Consider the following 18907-nt stretch of genomic DNA (forward strand, 5'->3'; position numbering starts at 1 on the left):
AGGTCACCAGATAAAATCCAAGAAGCCCCATTAAATTTGAATTTCAGATATAATTATACTATAAGTATGGGTTATAATAAAAAGTATTTGCTGTTGGTCTGATATTCAGATTTAAAAGAGTCTTTCCTTGTAGTTTTTGTGGGGTTTTTTGCCTTTTTTTTTTTTTTTTTTTTTGCCTTGTGTTTTGCTAAATTTGGCAAATCTTCCATGTGTGGATTTACCCTCCTGCTTTAAACAACTTTGAAAAAGCTGAAAAATATGTGAAACAATGGTTTTCAGACATAGTGAACAGGCAGTGCAAGAGAATAATATTCCCTGAGAAGAGTGAAGAAATGAAGGAATTTTATGATTGCCCTAGCTTATTTTTTAAAAGGACGAAATTTCCAAGCTGCAGTACAGTAAGAGGGAACTGGAGTTGAGAGTTTGAGGAGGCCAAGTTGGCTAGAATCCAGAGGGCTGAGCACCAGAAAGGAGACTGTAGAAAGTTCCCCTTGACTCTTCAGCTGAGTACTGATCAGTATCTCTGTGTGAAGCAATTACCCAAAGTTGGGGGAAAACCACTAGAAAGGAGAGGGTGGAAAATTTCTGGAGTTCACAGAGGACTAGGCATAGTCCCAACATACTCCCAACAGCCAGAGTGGAGGAAGTACATAACACATGATAATAGCAGAAATTGGCCAACTGGTTAAAAAAAGCCAAGACCCAGTGATAGGGTACCTGTAAGAAACCAGCTTCAAATATTAATAAGTAGTTAAAAGTAAAATATCAGGGAAATTAACACATTAATTAACACATTAATTAACACATTAATGTTAATCAAAGAACAGTGAAGTGGCTATATAAATATAAGACAAAGTAGCCTTCAGAGCAATATGCATTATCAGAGCAAAACACGGATAAAGAGGGATTTCATAATGATAAAAGTGGAGATCATCACAAGGACAAAATCATCTTAAATGTTTATGCACTTAGTGCTCTTAAAACATGAGAAAAGGGAACAGAACTAAGAAGAGAATAGACAAATCCAGAATTATGGCTGAAGATGTCAATACTCCTCTGATACTAATAAGATTAAGTCGATTCAGTCATGTCTGACTATATGACCCCCTGGACTATAGCCCACCAAGCTCCTCTGTCCATGGGATTTTCCTGGCAAGAATACTGGAGTAGGTTGCCATTTCCTTCTCCAGGGGATCTTCCTGACTCCAGGATAGAACCCAGGTCTCTTATGTCTCCTAAACCAGCCACTAGTGCCACCTGGGAAGCCAAAACATATATTTATTTATTTAGGCTATTTTATTTCTTTATCTAGGCTGAACCAGCTCTCAGTTGTGGCATGTGGGATCTAGTTCCCTAATCAGGGATTGAACCTGTGCCCCCTACATTATGAGCACAGAGTCTTATCCACTGGGCCACCAGGGAAGTCCCAAAGTAAAGCTCGCTCAGTTGTGTCTGACTCCTTGTGACCCCATGGACTATACAGTTCATGGAATTCTCCAGGCCAGAATACTGAATTGGGTAGGCTTTCCCTTCTCCAGGGGATCTTCCCAACCCAGGGATCCAACCCAGGTCTCTCACATTGCAGGTAGGTTCTTTACCAGCTGAGCCACAAGGTACTGAATAAATAGGCAAAAAAAAAAAAATCAGAAATTATATAGAAAACTATCAACCAATTTGACCTAATTGATGTTCATAGGACACTCTACTCAATGGCAAAAGAGACTAGATTTTTAAAAATACATCCTAAATATTGAACAAGATAAATCATAATCTATGCTATAAAATAAAGTTCATTAAATTTAAAATAATTCAAATAACACAAAGTACAACAACCACAATTGAATTAAATTAAAAAGATAATATTAGATATTATCTTTTATTAAAAAGATAATAAACAGGAAGATACCTGGAAAACCTCCACATATCAGAATATTAGATGACACACTGCTTCAAAAACACCAATATGTCAAAGAGTCATAAGGAAAATTAGAAAGTATTTTAAACTGAATGAATAAAAATTAAAAACAATACATAAAAAGTTGTGGGATACAGCTAAAGCAGTGGTAAAGGGGAAATATATACATGCTTATACTGAGGCTTCCCTGGTAAGCTCAGCTGGTAAAGAATCCACCTTCAATGCAGGAGACCCTGATTCGATTCCTAAGTTGGGAAGACCCGCTGGAGAAGGGTTAGGCTACCCACTCTAGTATTCTTGGTCTTCCCTGTGGCTCAGCTAGTAAAGAATCCACCTGCAATGCAGGAGACCTGGGTTCGATCCCTGGGTTGGGAGGATCCCCTGGGGAAGGGAATGGCTACCCACTTCATTATTCTGGCCTGGAGAATTCCATGAACTGTATAGTCCAGTGTCCAAGAGTTGGACACTGAGCAACTTGCAGTGTACTAGGAAAGAAGAAAGATCCAATCAATGATCAAAGCATCCTCCTTGCTGCTGCTGCTGCAGCTGCTAAGTCACTTCAGTTGTGTCTGACTCTTAGCGATCCCATGGACTGCAGCCCACCAGGCTCCTCCATCCATGGGATTTTCCAGGCAAGAGTACTGGAGTTGGGGTGCCATTGCTTTCTCCGAACCATCTACCTTAAGACACATAAAAAATGTGAATTGAAATCAAAGTAAACAGAAGAAAGGAAATTTTAAAAGCCAGAACAGAGGTCAATAAAATAATAGAAAAACAGAGAAAATCAATGAAATCAAAAGCTTGTTTTGATATGATCAATAAAATTGATAATCTAGTTAGATTGTTATGGAAAAAAGAGGACATAAACTATCAGTATCAGAACTGACAGAGGTGACATTATATATATATCCTACAGATATTAAAAAGAGCAAGAAGAGAACATGAACAACTTTATGTCTATAATTGTAACTATTTATATAAAAAAGATAATTTTTCAAATTGAAGTATAGCTGTTTTATAATATTGTATAAGTTTCAGGCATATATAACAAAGTGATTTGTTTATATATATACATGTATGTGAGCTTCCCAGGTGGCGCTAGTGGTAAAGAACCCACCTACCAATGCAGGCGACATGAGACACAGGTTCAATCCCTGGGTCGGGAAAATCCCCTCTGGAAGTAGGCATGGCAACTCACTCCAGTATTCTTGCTTGGAGAATCCCCATGGCCAGAGGAGCCTGATAGGCTACAATTCAGAGGGTTGCAAAGAGTCAAACACAATTGAAGTGACAAACCCCGCACACATGCTTATATGTATTTATCTATATTCTTTCTTTATTCTTTCCCATTATAATTTAGCACACAATACTGAATATAGTTCCCTGTGCTATACAGTAAATCTTTGTTGTTTATCTATTTGGATATATGGTACTCTGCATCTGTTAGCCTCATACTCCCAGTTAATCCCTCCTTCCCTTTCCCTTCAAAGAATTTGCCTGCAATGCAGGAGACACTGGTTTTATCCCTGGGTGGGGAAGATCCCCTGGAGAAGGGAATAGCTACTCACTCCAGTATTCTTGCCTGGAGAATTCCATGGACAGAGGAGCTGGTAGGCTACAGTCTGTGGGGTCACAAAGAGCTGGGCATAACTGAGCAACTCTTACTTTCACTTTCTTCCGCCTTTGGTTACCATGTTTGTTTTCTATATCAGGGTCTGTTTCTGTTTTGTAAGTAAGTTCATTTTTATTATTTTTTTGGATTCCACATGTAAGTGATATATGTCTTTGACTTGCTCCACTTATAGTATGATCATCTCTAGGTGCATTTATGTTGCTGCAAGTAGCATCATTTCATTCATTTTGATGACTGAGTAGTATTCCATTGTGTATACGTACCACATCTTCTTTATCCATTCATCTGTTGATGAACAATTAGGTTGTTTCCGGGTCTGGGCTATTGTGAATAGTGTCGCAGTGAACATTGGAGCACATGTATCTTTTTAACACAGTTTTCTCTAGATACGTGCCTTAAAGTGGGATTGCTGGATTATATGGTCACTCTACTTTTAGTTTTTTTAAGGAACCGCCATACAGTTTTCCATAGTGACTGTACCAATTTATATTCCTGCCAACAATGTAGGAGGGTTCCCTTTTCTCCATATCTCCAGCGTTTATTATTTGTAGACTTTTTAATGATGGCCATTCTGACTAGTGTGAGAATGTTGCAGGTACCTTGTTGCAGTTTTGTTTGGCATTTCTCTATTAATTAGTGATATTGAGCATCTTTCATGTGCCCATTGGTATGTCTTCTTGAAGAAATGTCTATTTAGATCTTCTGTCTCTTTTTTGATTGGGCTGTTTCAGTATTGAGTTGTATAAGATGTTTGCATATTTTGGAAATCAAACTCTTCTTGATTGCATCATTTGCAAATATTTTCTCCCAGTCTGTAGATTGCTCTTTGTTTATGGTTTCCTTTGCTGTAAAAAAGCTTACAAGTTTGATTAGGTTCCATTTGTTCATTTTTGCTTTTATTTCTATTGCCTTGTGAGATGAACCTAAGAAAACATTGGTATGATTTATGTCAGAGAGTTTTCTTGTGTTCTCTTCTAGTAGTTTTATGGTGTCAGGTCTTATATTCAAGTCTTTAATCCATCTCAAGTACTTTTGTTCAGGGTATGAGGGCGTGTTCTAGCTTCAACGATTTACATGTGGCTGTCACACTTGCCCAACACCACTTGCTGAACAAACTTTTTTTTCTCCATTGTATTTTCATGCTTTCTTTGTCAAAGATTAATTGACCATAGGTGTGTGGATTTGTTTCTGAACTGATTTACTGAAGCAAATCAATTAGACCAACTGAAGGCAGCACTCAATGAAAAGCATCCAAAATGAGCCAAAAGAAAGTACATTGTCTTCCATCAATGGAGCATAAGATCATATGTTCCTTGATGACCAGGCAAAAACTGTTGCAGCTTGACTGGGAAGTTCTGATTCACTGTTTTGATTACTGTAGCTTTGTCATATCATCTGAAATCTAGAAGGTTTATGCCTCCAGCTTTGTTCTTTTTTTCCAGGCTTTAGAAGCAATTCTCTCTCTTTTTCTCTTTTTTTGGTTCCATATAAATTTTAGGGTTATCTATTCTAGTTTGGTAAAAAATGTCATGCATAATTTGGTAGGGATCACATTAATGGATAAATTTTTTGAATTATACAAACTATCAAAGTTCACACAAAAGAAAATATTGGGTTGGCCAAAACTCTCCTTCAGTTTTTTAAGTAAGAATGAAAGACACAGTTTTCATTTTCACCAATAACTTTGCTGAATGAGGTATTAACCATTTTGTTCCCCGACCTTCTGCCATTTTTCAGGCAACTTCATAATTCCATTTCCCCAAGCTTTTTATCTTTTTAATCAAAGAACTCTTTCAGGTGCCTTTTACAGTCTTTCAGGGAATTGAAAATTTTTTCCATTAAGGGAATTTTGTAAAGACTGAAATAAATGGATGTCCAAAGGTGAAATGTATGGTAAGTATGGCAGATGAATTAGAACTCCCCAGACAAACTGCAACAATTTCCCCCTGGTCATCAAAGAAACGTGTGGTCTTCTGCCATCCTGATGGAAGATGATACATTTTCTGTCGACTAATTTTGGATGCTTTTCATTGAGTGCTGCCTTTAGTTGGTCTGATTGATTTGCTTCAAAATGGGGGTCAATGGAAAGTTTTGAGCAGTAGAGTCTAATGACCCATGTCTAATGATCTATATCAAGTTATTTTTTGTCTCTGTTGTCACCTCCTCCATCCCCCCAGACTTCATGAATGATCAGTATGGTTTTTGTTGCAGTGGTATTGAAGGAAATGAAAAGAGTATTTGAGGCAAGTTTTGTGCCATGTTTTGTTCTCTCTCTCATTCTTTCCCCATTTCCAGCTTCTTTTACCTTCCTGTATCTTCTTCTTTCTTTCCTTTCTTTTCTTATTTTTCTCTCCTATCTATTCCATTGTCCCAATTTCTATTTATGTCTGTAAGTGGTGTCCTTTAGCTGTTTTCCTTTTTCCTATCACCCCAAACAGTGTAACCAAACTCTTTTCCTAAGTAAAGATTATTCTCTCCCTAAAATACGTGAGAAAATAAGAAAGAAAGAAATTGAAAGATCACTTCTTCTCTTCACTTGGTATTCAAATAGAATTAATGCACATCAAATTGCAGTCTTGAAATTGGAAGGCACTTCTTGAAAAGAAGACTAAGACAAACCTAGACAGGATATTAAAAAGGAAAGACTTCACTTTGCCAACAAAGGTCCATATAGTCAAAGCTATGGTCTTTCTTTTGTACAGATGTAAGAGTTAGATCTTTTCCTATTTGGAACCAATCTGTTGTTCCATGTCCAGTTTGAACTGTTGCCTCCTGACCTGCATACGGGTTTCTCAGTGTTAGAACTGGACATAGAACAACAGACTGGTTCCAAATAGGAAAAGGAGTACGTCAAGGCTGTATATTGTCACCCTGCTTATTTAACTTCTATGCAGAGTACATCATGAGAAACGCTGGGCTGGAAGAAGCACAAGCTGGAATCAAGATTGCCGAGAGAAATATCAATAACCTCAGATATGCAGATGACACCACCCTTATGGCAGAAAGTGAAGAAGAACTAAAGAGCCTCTTGATGAAAGTGAAAGAGGAGAGTGAAAAAACTGGCTAAAAGCTCAACATTCAGAAAACGAAGATCATGGCATCTGCTTCCATCACTTCATGGCAAATAGATGGGGAAACAGTGGAAACTGTGTCAGACTGTTTTTCTGGGCTCCAAAATCACTGCAGATGGTGACTGCAGCCATGAAATTAAAAGACGCTTATTCCTTGGAAGGAAAGTTATGACCAACGTAGATAGCATATTGAAAAACAGAGACATTGCTTTGCCAACAAAGGTCCATCTAGTCAAGGCAATGGTTTTTCCATTGGTCATGTATGGATGTGAGAGTTGGACTGTGAAGAAGGCTGAGCACTGAAGAACCGATGTTTTTGAACTGTGGTGTTGGAGAAGACTCTTGAGAGTCCCTTGGACTGCAAGGAGATCCAACCAGTCCATTCTGAAGGAGATCAGCCTTGGGTGTTCTTTGGAAGGAATGATGCTAAAGCCGAAACTCCAGTACATGTGAAGAGCTGACTCACTGGAAAAGACTCTGATGCTGGGAGGGATTGGGTGCAGGATGAGAAGGGGCAACAGAGGATGAGATGGCTGGATGGCATCACTGACTCGACGGACGTGAGTCTGAGTGAACTCCGGGAGTTGGTGATGGACAGGGAGGCCTGGCGTACTGCAATTCATGGGGTCGCAAAGAATCGGACATGACTGAGTGACTGAACTGAACTGAACTGAACTGAACTGAAGAGTTAGACCATAAAGAAGGCTGAGCACTGAAGAACTGACACTTTCAAGCTGTGGTACTGATAAGATTCTTGAGAGTCCCTGGGACAGCAAGGGGATCAAGCCAGTCAATCCTAAGGAAAAATCAACCCTGAATACTCACTGGAAGGACTGATGCTGAAGCTCCAATTCTTTGGCCACCTGATGTGAAGAGCTGAGTCACTGGAAAAGATCCTGATGCTGGGAAAGATTGAAGACAAAAGGAGAAGAGGGTGGCAGAGGATGAGATGGTTGGATGGCATCACTGACTCAATGAACATGAACTTGGACAAACTCTGGGAGATGGTGAGGGACAAGGAAGCCTGGTGTGCTGCAGTCCATGGGGTCACAAAGAGTCAGACATGACCTGTGACTGAACAACAACAGCAACGAAACTGCTAATAAATGTATAAACTTGAGATGTTATAATAATCAAGTGTAGAGTCAACCTTGGTGGGAATAAAGGGACTTGAGAAGGAAAGTCACTAGAAAGAGCCATTTTCAGAGCTGACTTTGATGATGGTGTCCTTCATCAGCTCTTTTTCTGTTCAGTAAACGTGACTGCTCTGTTCTAGGCACTGAGCTGAACACTGAAGCACAAAGAAAACTAACATTTAGTCCTGACTAAATAAATACTTAGTCCTAAATATTCAGTCCAGAGAGAGAATCGCAAATGAAAAATACACAAAATAAAAGGAGGTGGTTAAGGGCTATTTAACTGTCCACATAAGCAGAATTTTTGGGGAAAAGTCTACAACTCAAATATCCCAGCCTGTTGTCAGACTTCATTGTCTCATTTGTGGCTCAATAAAAACACTCATGTCATGTACAGTATAAACAAGATGCTATAGAAGCATGTAATTTGCTAAATGTTTTGGAACACAGTTGGTACTGTGCCTACCATTGTGATACATCAAGGACTTTTAAATGCATGGCTAATTGTCCATATGCTCCATAGGAAGGCTGGAGAATCAGAGGATATGCATCATCTTTAACCAACAGACTATGTAATGAGTATATTTTGGAATTTGTGTTTAGATCCTTAAATTTACCTCTTTCTTAACTCTCTGAGCAATTTATTGCTTTTACATCAGAGCAGGTAAGGTTTTTTTTTTGTAAAGCTGAATGGTTACAAGTGTTTCTGGAGTCAGACAGTCCGGCGTTTGAATCCTTAAACTGTCCCCTTATTATCTGATTAAGATTTACCAAATCCTCCAACCTCATTATCTCCTTATCTGTCACTTGATCATAAGAATGATACTTAATCCTGGGGTATGTTGTAAGGATTAGGTAAAACAATGCATGTAAAGTTCTCAGCCCTTGCCTGCCAAGGAGTTAGAGCTGAAAAAGTTGTTATTATTCAGTGGCTCAGTAATGTCAGACTCTTTGGTACCCCATAAACTGCAGCATGCCAGGCTTCCCCATCCTTCACTATCTCCACCAGCTTGCTTAAACTCAAGTTCATTGAGTCAGTGAGGCTATACAATCATCTCATCCTCTGCTGTCCCGTTCTCATTCTACCTTCTATATTTCGCATTCAGTTCAATTCGGTTCAGTTCAGTCGCTTAGTCATGTCTGACTCTTTGTGACCCATGAATTGCAGCACGCCAGGCCTCCCTGTCCATCACCAATTCCCGGAGTTCACTCAGACTCACATCCATCAAGTCGGTGATGCCATCCAAACATCTCATCCTCTGTCGTCCCCTTCTCCTCCTCCCCCCAATCCCTCCCAGCATCAGAGTCTTTTCCAATGAGTCAACTCTTTGCATGAGGTGGCCAAAGTATTGGAGTTTCAGCTTTAGCATCATTCCTTCCAAAGAAATCCCAGGGCTGATCTCCTTCAGAATGGACTGGTTGGATCTCCTTGCAGTCCAAGGGACTCTCAAGAGTCTTCTCCAACACCAGAGTTCAAAAGCATCAATTCTTCAGCATTCAGCTTTCTTCATAGTCCAACCCTCACATCCATACATGACCACAGGAAACACCATTGCCTTGACTAGACAGACCTTTGTTGGCAAAGTAATATCTCTGCTTTTGAATATGCTATCTACGTTGGTCATAACTTTTCTTCCAAGGAATAAGTGTCTTTTAATTTCATGGCTGCAGTCACCAACTGCAGTGATTTTGGAGCCCCCCAAAATAAAGTCTGAAACAGTTTCCACTGTTTCCCCATCTATTTCCCATGAAGTGGTGGGACCAGGTGTCATGATCTTACTTTTCTGAATGTTGAGCTTTAAGCCAACTTTTTCACTCTTCTTTCACTTTCATCAAGAGGCTTTTTAGTTCCTCTTCACTTTCTGCCATAAGGGTGGTGTCATCTGCATATCTGAGGTTATTGATATTTCTCTCAGCAATCTTGATTCCAGCTTGTGCTTCTTCTAGCCCAGCATTTCTCATGATGTACTCTGCATAAGTTAAATAAGCAGGGTGACAATATGCAGCCTTGACATACTCCTTTTCCTATTTGGAACCAGTCTGTTGTTCCATATCCAGTTCTAACTGTTGCTTCCTGACCTGCAAATAGGTTTCTCAAGAGGCAGGTCAGGTGGTCTGGTATTCCCGTCTCTTTCAGAATTTTCCACAGTTTATTGTGGTCCACACAGTCAAAGGCTTTAGCATAGTCAATAAAGCAGAAACAGATGTTTTTCTGGAACTCTCTTTTCTGTTGCTTTTTGATTATCCAGTGGATGTTGGTAATTTGATCTCTGGTTCCTCTGCCTTTTCTAAAACCAGCTTGAACATCTGGAAGTTCACGGTTCACAAATTGCTGAAGCCTGGCTAGAATTTTGAGCATTACTTTACTAGTATGTGAGACGAGTGCAATTGTGTGGTAATGTGAGTATTCTTTGGCATTGGCTTTCTTTGGGATTGGAATGAAAACTGACCTTTTCCAGTCCTGTGGCCACTGCTGCGTTTTCCAAGTTTGTTGGCATATTGAGTGCAGCACTTTCACAGCATCACCTTCAGGATTTGAAATAGCTCAACAGGAATTCCGTCACCTCCACTTGCTTTGTTCATAGTGATGCTTCCTAAGGCCCACTTGACTTTACATTCCAGGATGTCTGGCTCTAGATGAGTGATCACACCATTGTGATTATCTGGGTCATGAAGATCTTTTTCATACTGTTCTTCTGTGTATTCTTGCCACCTCTTCTTAATATCTTTTGCTTCTGTTAGTTCATATCATTTCTGTCCTTTATTGAGCTGTTTCATTGCATGAAATGTTCCCTTGGTATCTCTAATTTTCTTGAAGAGATCTCTAGTCTTTCCCATTCTGTTGTCTGACTCTGTGTCTTTGCATTGATCGCTGAGGAAGGCTTTCTTATCTCTCCTTGCTATTCTTTGGAACTCTGCATTCAGATGCTTATATCTTTCCTTTTCTCCATTGCATTTCGCTTCTCTTCTTTTCACAGCTATTTGTAAGGCGTCCCCAGACAGCCATTATTTCAATGAGTCGGTTCCCCGCAACATGTGGCCGAAAAAAAGTTCTACTGTAGGATGGGGGTGGGGGGTTTGGGAGGGTAAGGAGGTGGAAGGTGGGGTGGAGGCAGATTTATAATTTGCAATGCTTTAGAGAGGACAGTAGAGGGAGCACTGTCATTGGGAATTGGACTTAAGTAGTAAGGCCTTAGCTTACAAAGCCCTTAGGTTACAAAGCCCTTGGCTTACAAAGAATAGCAAGGAGAGATAAGAAAGCCTACCTCAGTTTTCAGTGCAAAGAAATAGAGGAAAACAATAGAATGGGAAAGACTAGAGATCTCTTCAAGAAAATTAGAGATACCAAGGGAACATTTCATGCAATGAAACAGCTCAATAAAGGACAGAAATGGTATGGACCTCACAGAAGCAGAAGATATTAAGAAGAGGTGGCAAGAATACACAGAAGAACAGTACAAAATAGAACTTCATGACTCAGATAATCACAATGGTGTGATCACTCACCTAGAGCCAGACATCCTGGAATGCGAAGTCAAGTGGGCCTTAGGAAGCATCACTATGAACAAAGCTAGTGGAGGTGATGGAATTCCAATTGAGCTTTCAAATCCAAAAGATGATACTGTGAAAGTGCTGCACTCAATAAGCCAGCAAATTTGGAAAACTCGGCAGTGGCCAAAGGACTGGAAAAGGTCAGTTTTCATTCCAATCCCAAAGAAAGCCAATGGCAAAGAATGCTCAAACTACCACACAATTGCACTCATCTCACATGCTAGTAAAGCAATGCTCAAAATTCTCCTAGCCAGGCTTCAGCAATTTGTGAACCGTGAACTTCCAGATGTTCAAGCTGGTTTTAGAAAAGGCAGAGGAACCAGAGATCAAATTGCCAACATCCATTGGATAATCAAAAAAGCAAAAGAGTTCCAGAAAAACATCTGTTTCTGCTTTATTGACTATACTAAAGCCTTTGACTGTGTGGATCACAATAAACTGTGGAAAATTCTGAAAGAGATGGGAATACCAGACCACCTGACCTGCCTCTTGAGAAATCTGTATGCAGGTTAAGAAGCAACAGTTAGAACTGGATATGGAACAACATACTGGTTCCAAATAGGAAAAGGAGTATGTCAAAGCTGTATATTGTCACCCTGCTTATTTAACTTATATGCAGAGTATATCATAAGAAATTTTGGGTTGGATGAAGCACAAGCTGGAATCAAGACTGCTGGGAGAAATATCAATAACTTCAGATATGCAGATGACACCACCCTTATGGCAGAAAGTGAAGAACTAAACAGCGTCTTGATGAAAGTGAAAGAGGAGAGTGAAAAAGTTGCTTAAAGCTCAACAATCAGAAAACAAAGATCATGGCAATCTGGTTCCATCATTTCATGGCAAATAGATGGAGAAACAGTTGAAACAGTGGCATACTTTACTTTTTTGGGCTCTAAAATCACTGCAGTTGGTGACTGCAGCCTTGAAATTAAAAGACCCTTATTCCTTGGGAGAAAAGTTATGATCAACCTAAACAGCATCTTAAAGAGCAGAGACATTACTTTGCCAACATAGGTCCAACCAGTCAAGGCTATGGTTTCTTCAGTAGTGTTGTATGGATGTGAGAGTTGGAGTATAAAGAAAGTTGAGCACTGAAGAACTGATGCTTTTGAACTCTGGTGTTGGAGAAGACTATTGAGAGTCCCTTGGACTGCAAGGAGATCCAACCAGTCCATCCTAAAGGAAATTAGTCCTGAATATTCATTGGAAAGACTGATGCTGAAGCTGAAACTCCAATACTTTGGCTACCTAATAGGAAGAGCTGACTCATTTGAAAAGATCCTGATGCTGGGAAAGATTGAGGGCAGGAGGAGAAGGGGATGACAGAGAATGAGACGGTTGGATGGCATCACCGATGCGATGGACATGAGTTTGAATAAACTGATGGACAGGGAAGCCCAGCGTGCTGCAGTCCATGGGGTCGCAAAGAGTCGGACACGACTGAGTGACTGAACTCAACTGAACTGGAACCCTTAGCACAAGGCATTGTCTCTGTTTTTTGATTGAGCTTGAGTGACCTACACAGATGAGCTGGTAAGACCCACACCAGACTGCCTTGTTCCAATAGTCGTGTATACCACTCATTTGATACTAGCTACCTTGGAATCCAGTGTATCTTTCTCTGTGTATGTATTCTGTTGGTTCAATCAGCTCTAACTTACCCCTGTCCCCTTGGGACACACAAGAGAGGAATCTTGGACAGAGAGGTAAGGTGCCACAACAAAAATCAAAACAAACAAATGTTTATGTTCTTTGGAATTGCGGAGAAGGTGGAGGTGGCTTGTATCCTGTGGGGGGAAAGTGACACCCCTTCTCTTCCTGTCTCATGGCCTCCAAAGCAAACATGTCTCCTGAGTTTAGCGGAAAAAGTACTCAGAAGAACGGACTGAATCTTCTCTGCCACCAACTTACAGATGTGAACCTGCTTACCTCACCTGACCTGTCTTCATCCCATCTCCATTTGAAATCCTGTCTGTACAACCAGGGGGAAGGGAAAATGGAGTTTATTAACCTAGTGACCGCCACAGTTTCTTCCAATCTGTCTATGTTTATTACTCTATTCATGACAGCTACTGAGCATTTTTCCTTATCTCACTCCTGACATTAGACCTTTGAATCTTCTCAGCAATTTTTTGTGGGCTATGATATTGCCATTTTTACGGGTAGTTTAGAACTCAGAGGTTAGGTAGCTAATCCAAATTTGTACTGCTAGAAAGTGGCAAAATGAGCACTAGAATCTATATTTCAGGAACTTTATAATCTGGTATTTCCATTTTAAGATGAGGCAAAAAAAAACCCCACAGCAGTAGGGCTTATAAGAAGGCAGTTAGGGGACAATTTAAAGCGGAGAGAAATCTCTGAAGGTCTCTGGGTTTGGGGAACTTTATGGGGATTTCACTTTAGAATGCTTTTGTTTGATTTGCTTTGAATTGTTTTGGGGAAGGTTGGTTTGAAGTTGTCTCTTTTTGTTTTGTTTTATTTCTGACGAGGCGCTGATGAGGCCAAGACCAGCATAGGGTCAAGAAATTGGGAACCTAGCTTTTTAGATTTTATTCTAAGAAAGAGAAGCAAGGGGGAATATAGAGATACCCTTTCCCAGAAGCCTGGCTTAGTTCATGAAATAGGAAAAGAAGAGGATTTAAGTGTATGTTTGAAACCAAGAGACTGTTCATTCGAGTGGAGATTCCCTCATGATCCATAACTCTGGGTAACTGACTACAGTAGACAGGAGATGGTGCATGGAGCAAGGATTCCAAAAGTGTTGTCTGAGGACCCCTGAGAGTAGTCCTCCAGGTCTTTTCAGGCTGTCCTCCAGGGTAGCACTATTTCATCATAATACTGGTTTGCCTTTTCACTTTGTTGACATCTACGCGGATTGCACCAAATCCTTGATGGGTAATCTTGGTGCCTTAGAATGAACCAAGACTGTGGTGCCAAATTATCCTAGTATTCACTGCATTCTTCACCACCACACACTTCAGTTTTTATTCACTTATTTATTTATTGGCTGTGCTGGCTCTTTGTTGCTGTGCACAGGCTCTCTCTAGTTTTGGAGAGTGGGGGCTACTCTCTAGCTGTGCTGTGTAGCCTTCTCATTGTGGTGGCTTCTCTTGTTGTGGAGCACAGGCTCTAGTTGGTTGCAGCCTGAGGGCTCAGTAGTTGTGGTGCACGGGCTTAGTTGCTCCGTGGCATGTGGGATCTTCTTGGACCAGGGATCAAATCAGTGTCCCTTGTGTTGCAAGGAATATTCTTAACGACTGGACCACAGTGGAAGCCCCTAAAATTTTTTAAATGCCAGTTTGAGTTAAAAATTTTCAATAAAGCAGGAAAACATATTATTTTTTTGTTTTTTATTTTATTTTTATATATATATTTTTTTAATTAAATTTTTATTTTTACCTTATTTTACTTTACAATACTGTATTGGTTTTGCCATACATTGACATGAATCCACCACAGGTGTACATGCATTCCCAAAATCTCAGATCTTGAATCCATGCCTCTTAATATTCTGTGTGATGAAATGGGACATACACATACTAATATACAATGGTCACTTCAAAGAAAAGCAATTATGTGATACTTTAAGTTGTCCACCCACTGTCCTGGCCGTTTTTACTTGAAAAAAAATGATTGAGTATGGCTATGAAGACTTGGATATTTGGAAGACATTTTCCTGAAAACAAAGTGAGCTATCACTTCAAGAAAAACAGTTGGCAATATCTGTTGCCATTAACAAAACAGGAGGTTTTAAGCAAGTTTGGAAAACTTGTATCTGTCATCATGAACTTAACAGCTTTGTTATACTTAAAATGGGGCTTCCCTGTGGCTCAGCAGTGAAGAATCTGCCTGCCAATGCAGAAGACACGCGTTTGATCCCTGGGTCAAGGAGATCCCTTGGAGAAGAAAATGGCAACCTACCCCAGTAGTCTCGCCTGAGAAATCCCATAGACAGAGCAGGCTGGTGGGCTACAGTCCTTGGTGTTGAAAAGAGTCAGACCCAACTTAGCGACTAAACAATAATACTTAAAATAGCTTTCTAAAGAGATCAGTGGTGATGTAACTACCGTGATTTTCTGTTATTGTATGATGAAATGTGTCAGCATTTGGAAGAGTTGTGTAATTCAGTGAACCAATATTTTCCAAACTGAACAATGTGTGATACTACAAAAAACAGGGTATACCAATGGATTTTAATGCAACAGTATATGTAAAGTTTGCTGATACGGCTTCACATTCCACAATACAACTAACTCTTAAGGAATTACCACTTGTTGAGTTTTGGTGTGGTACCAAAGAAGAATACCAACATTATCTGAAAAAGCTATTAAAATGTTCTTCCCTTTTCTAGTTACATATCTATGTGAGTCCAGATTTTCTTCAGATACTTTAAGCAAAACAATATTTTGCAATAAAGTAAATGTAGAAGAGGCTGTCTTTTCTCAAATAAGACATTTAAGAGATTTTTAAAAACGTAAATCAACGCCAATCTTCTATTTTGCCTGTCTGTTGGAAAATATGCTTGTTTTCCCTTTTAAAATGTTTAGCACATAATGGGCTTATGACTATAATTTTAAGTGAATAGATGTTTTGACTTTTTTTCAGAGTTAATTTTGAGTACAATAATTAAAAATAAATACAGAATAGAAATACACAAAAATTCTTTAGGGTTGTTAACGATTTTTTTAAGTGTATAAAGGTGTCTTGAGACCAAACAGTTGGAATACTGCTGGGAGTATCCCAAGGTGAGGTTTTTAAAAGAAGGGAACAAACTCTCAGCTTTCTATAGCAGTCACTCAATAGTTGACTATACTGATGATAAAGACCCACAAAACCAATGTGACTAATGTTGTAAGGCAGGAAGTGAAAAGTGTTAAATGAGTGGGCTAGTTCTACACTGTCCAATATGGTAACCACTAGCCACATGTGGCTCTTAAGCACTTGAAATGTGGAGACTCCTAACTAAATGGCAAGTACACACCAGACTTCAAAGATTTCATATGAAGTAAGGAATATTGTCTCTCAGTCTTTTTTCTTTACATTTAAAAAATTGAAGTACAGTTGATTTACAATGTTGTGTTAGTTCCTGGTACACAGCAAAGTGAATCAGTTTTGTATATAATATACATATATATGATTAAATATAGTTTGCTGTGCTATATAGTGGGATCTTTTGTTTATGGAATGGTGTCTCTCATTAATAACTTTTTATACTGATTATATGTTGAAATGTTAATATTCTATATGTATTGGGTTATTTACAGTATTAAAAGTAATTTAATTGTTGCTTTTTCCTTTTTTAATGTGGCTACTAGAAAAGTGAACATATGTTGCTTGCATTTTATTTCTCTTGGACAGTATTAGTTTGGACATGATCAGAATTCAGTCAGGGAAAAATTACTTACAGGGTTGGAGTCATCAGTGAAATCTTTACTGAGAAGGAGAGGATTTCAGTGAGTAGACAAGTTGGGGAAGAAACTACAGCTGAAGGGAGCATCAGTACTGAAATATGAGAGGATAATCTAGAGAGCAGAGGAGACTGATTTACATCAGATCATGGGTTCTTGGGGTGGGCCAGGAGGGTGGGGGAGAGAAGTTTCTGAAAGAGGTTAGGACCAAGTTGAACAGAACTTTGGGTGCCGAGAATTTGGACTTTTTCCTATAGGCAGTGTCTGTGTCCCCAGAAGGAAACCAGTCTTTGTTCCGTGGCTGCTGGAACAGCCCAGATGAGGCACTTCCTTCAGGTGGGGACAGAGCAGCATAAGCTCCTGGAAACCACCCAGTGAGCAAGCAGCCAGGACCAGCTCTACCTGACAAATGAATTTAGATGATGACTTCGAATTTAGATGTCTGACTTTGGGGTTGATTGACTTGTTCTTTGTAGGTGAGGGAGAGAGGTGGTAAATTTAATCACATGATGATATCTCCTGAAAGAGGAGGAGAATCCTCTGTGATGCTGGTTAGCACCATGCTGTGAAGCAAGGCCTTTGACCTTGGCAGATCTCTCTAGGCATGCACATAAACAGATTGAGTCGTTCTGTTCTTTCTACCTCCTTTAGTCCGTCGTCTGTTTTTGCTTTTGTGTCTATTTTCCTAAACTTTTGTAGAACTCTTACTGCATGTCAGGGGATGTTAACATCTGGCTCAGAGATGAAAAGAAAACAGCACTCAGGAGGTAGTTGAACCCTCCAGATTCTTATCCAGTCTTCACAGGTAAATCAATGAGTAACTCAGGTCACCTCTTTGGGCCCCGTGTCTCTTCAGATAGAAAAGAGGAGTCAGAACCAGATGAGGCCAAGGCTCCCTCCAGCTCTGGGGTTCTAGAACCAGTCCACCTCACAAAGGGAGAAACACATCCCCCTGCAACCAGGCGTAGCTAATGGGTAGGGGAGGATGATTCTGGGCTGGTAAGGGCAGGTGTCCACCTGCGCAGGAGCTGGTCCCAGCCGCTGGGTGAGGTTGTCTTGCTGGTGAGCAGACCCTGTTAGAATCCGCGCACAGTGAAGGCTTCCATTGGCTGTTTTCATCCTGGCGACCCACCCCTTTCATTCCAGGGGCTGGCTCCCGCCGTGGTGAGTGGAGTCTATAGGGAGGAAGCCGGGAAGCCTGGAATTTAGGTCGGGGCAAGTAAGTCTGCGCTTCCCTGATGGTTCAGCCGGTAAAGAATCTGCTGGCAATGAGGGAGACCTGGGATCGATCCCTGGGTTGGGACGATCCCCTGGAAGAGGGCATGGCAACCCACTCCAGTATTCTTGCCTCGAGAATCCTCCTGGCCGGCTACAGTCCATGGATGGGATCGCAAAGAGTAGGACACGACTGAGCGACTAAGCGCGGCTTAAGTAAGTCTGCAGGGGCTCTCAGTCTGGGGAAACCGGAAGAGAAAGAGCGTGTGGCCCCCACCCACCCACTTCTTCTGACACCCTCGGGCCACAGGGAGTGGCTGGAGTGATTGATGGGGATGAGGAGAGGGCGCCCCGCGTGGTGGCTTCAACCTGTTTCTGCTCTTCAGCGTTTCTGGAATAGGCAGTGGGTGGAAACGACCCTAGTAAAGTACCGGAGGTTCTAACACTGACGCACAGGAAAGCCTCAAGTAGGAGGAGAAATGCAAATCCTCTCTGACGAAGGCGTCAGCGGCTAGGTCCTAGGGGACCGTGCAGGGCGATTCCAACCGTGGACTTGAGCACCGCCTGGGACGCGGGCAGAGGGAGCCAGGTAAGGAGGCAGACCGCACCTTGGCGTGGCTTCTCTGGAGGAGGGCGGGCCAGGACGTGGTTCTGCAGGACGATGCCGAAGTTTTGCCGCGCCCGTGCTGTGTTGACAGTTACTTCACGGTCCTAGCTGAGGAAGAGTAGTTTCAGAAACAAGCGGTCGACTCCATGATTCAAAGGTGCGCGGTGGCGCGGGTCTCTCCAGGCACTCTGCCCCGGAAACCGTAAACTTGAGTGGGTGCGACCGCTGTGGCTGCAGCGGGGGGTGGGTCCGCGCCGAGTGTGGTCCCCCGCTTCACTTTCTTAGCCAGCTGCTCTTAACTCTCATGCCTGGCGTTAGATTGCTTGCTTGGGTTTCAGCCAGAAGCTCGCAACTGAGGTAGCCAGTG

At 41.0% G+C, this 18907-nt stretch overlaps 1 protein-coding gene across 1 annotated transcript in view; it reads left to right on the top strand.

The window, feature by feature from the left end:
• Positions 18443–18907, top strand: part of STAT4 (signal transducer and activator of transcription 4) — a 104749-nt gene continuing 104284 nt past the window's right edge. Inside the window, exon 1 of the mRNA XM_005676278.3 lies at positions 18443–18522. The gene's annotated coding sequence lies outside the window, so the exon portion shown is untranslated. The remainder of the gene's footprint in view (positions 18523–18907) is intronic.

The sequence above is a fragment of the Capra hircus genome, chromosome 2, assembly GCF_001704415.2.
Source record: "Capra hircus breed San Clemente chromosome 2, ASM170441v1, whole genome shotgun sequence".
Lineage (NCBI taxonomy): Eukaryota > Metazoa > Chordata > Mammalia > Artiodactyla > Bovidae > Capra > Capra hircus.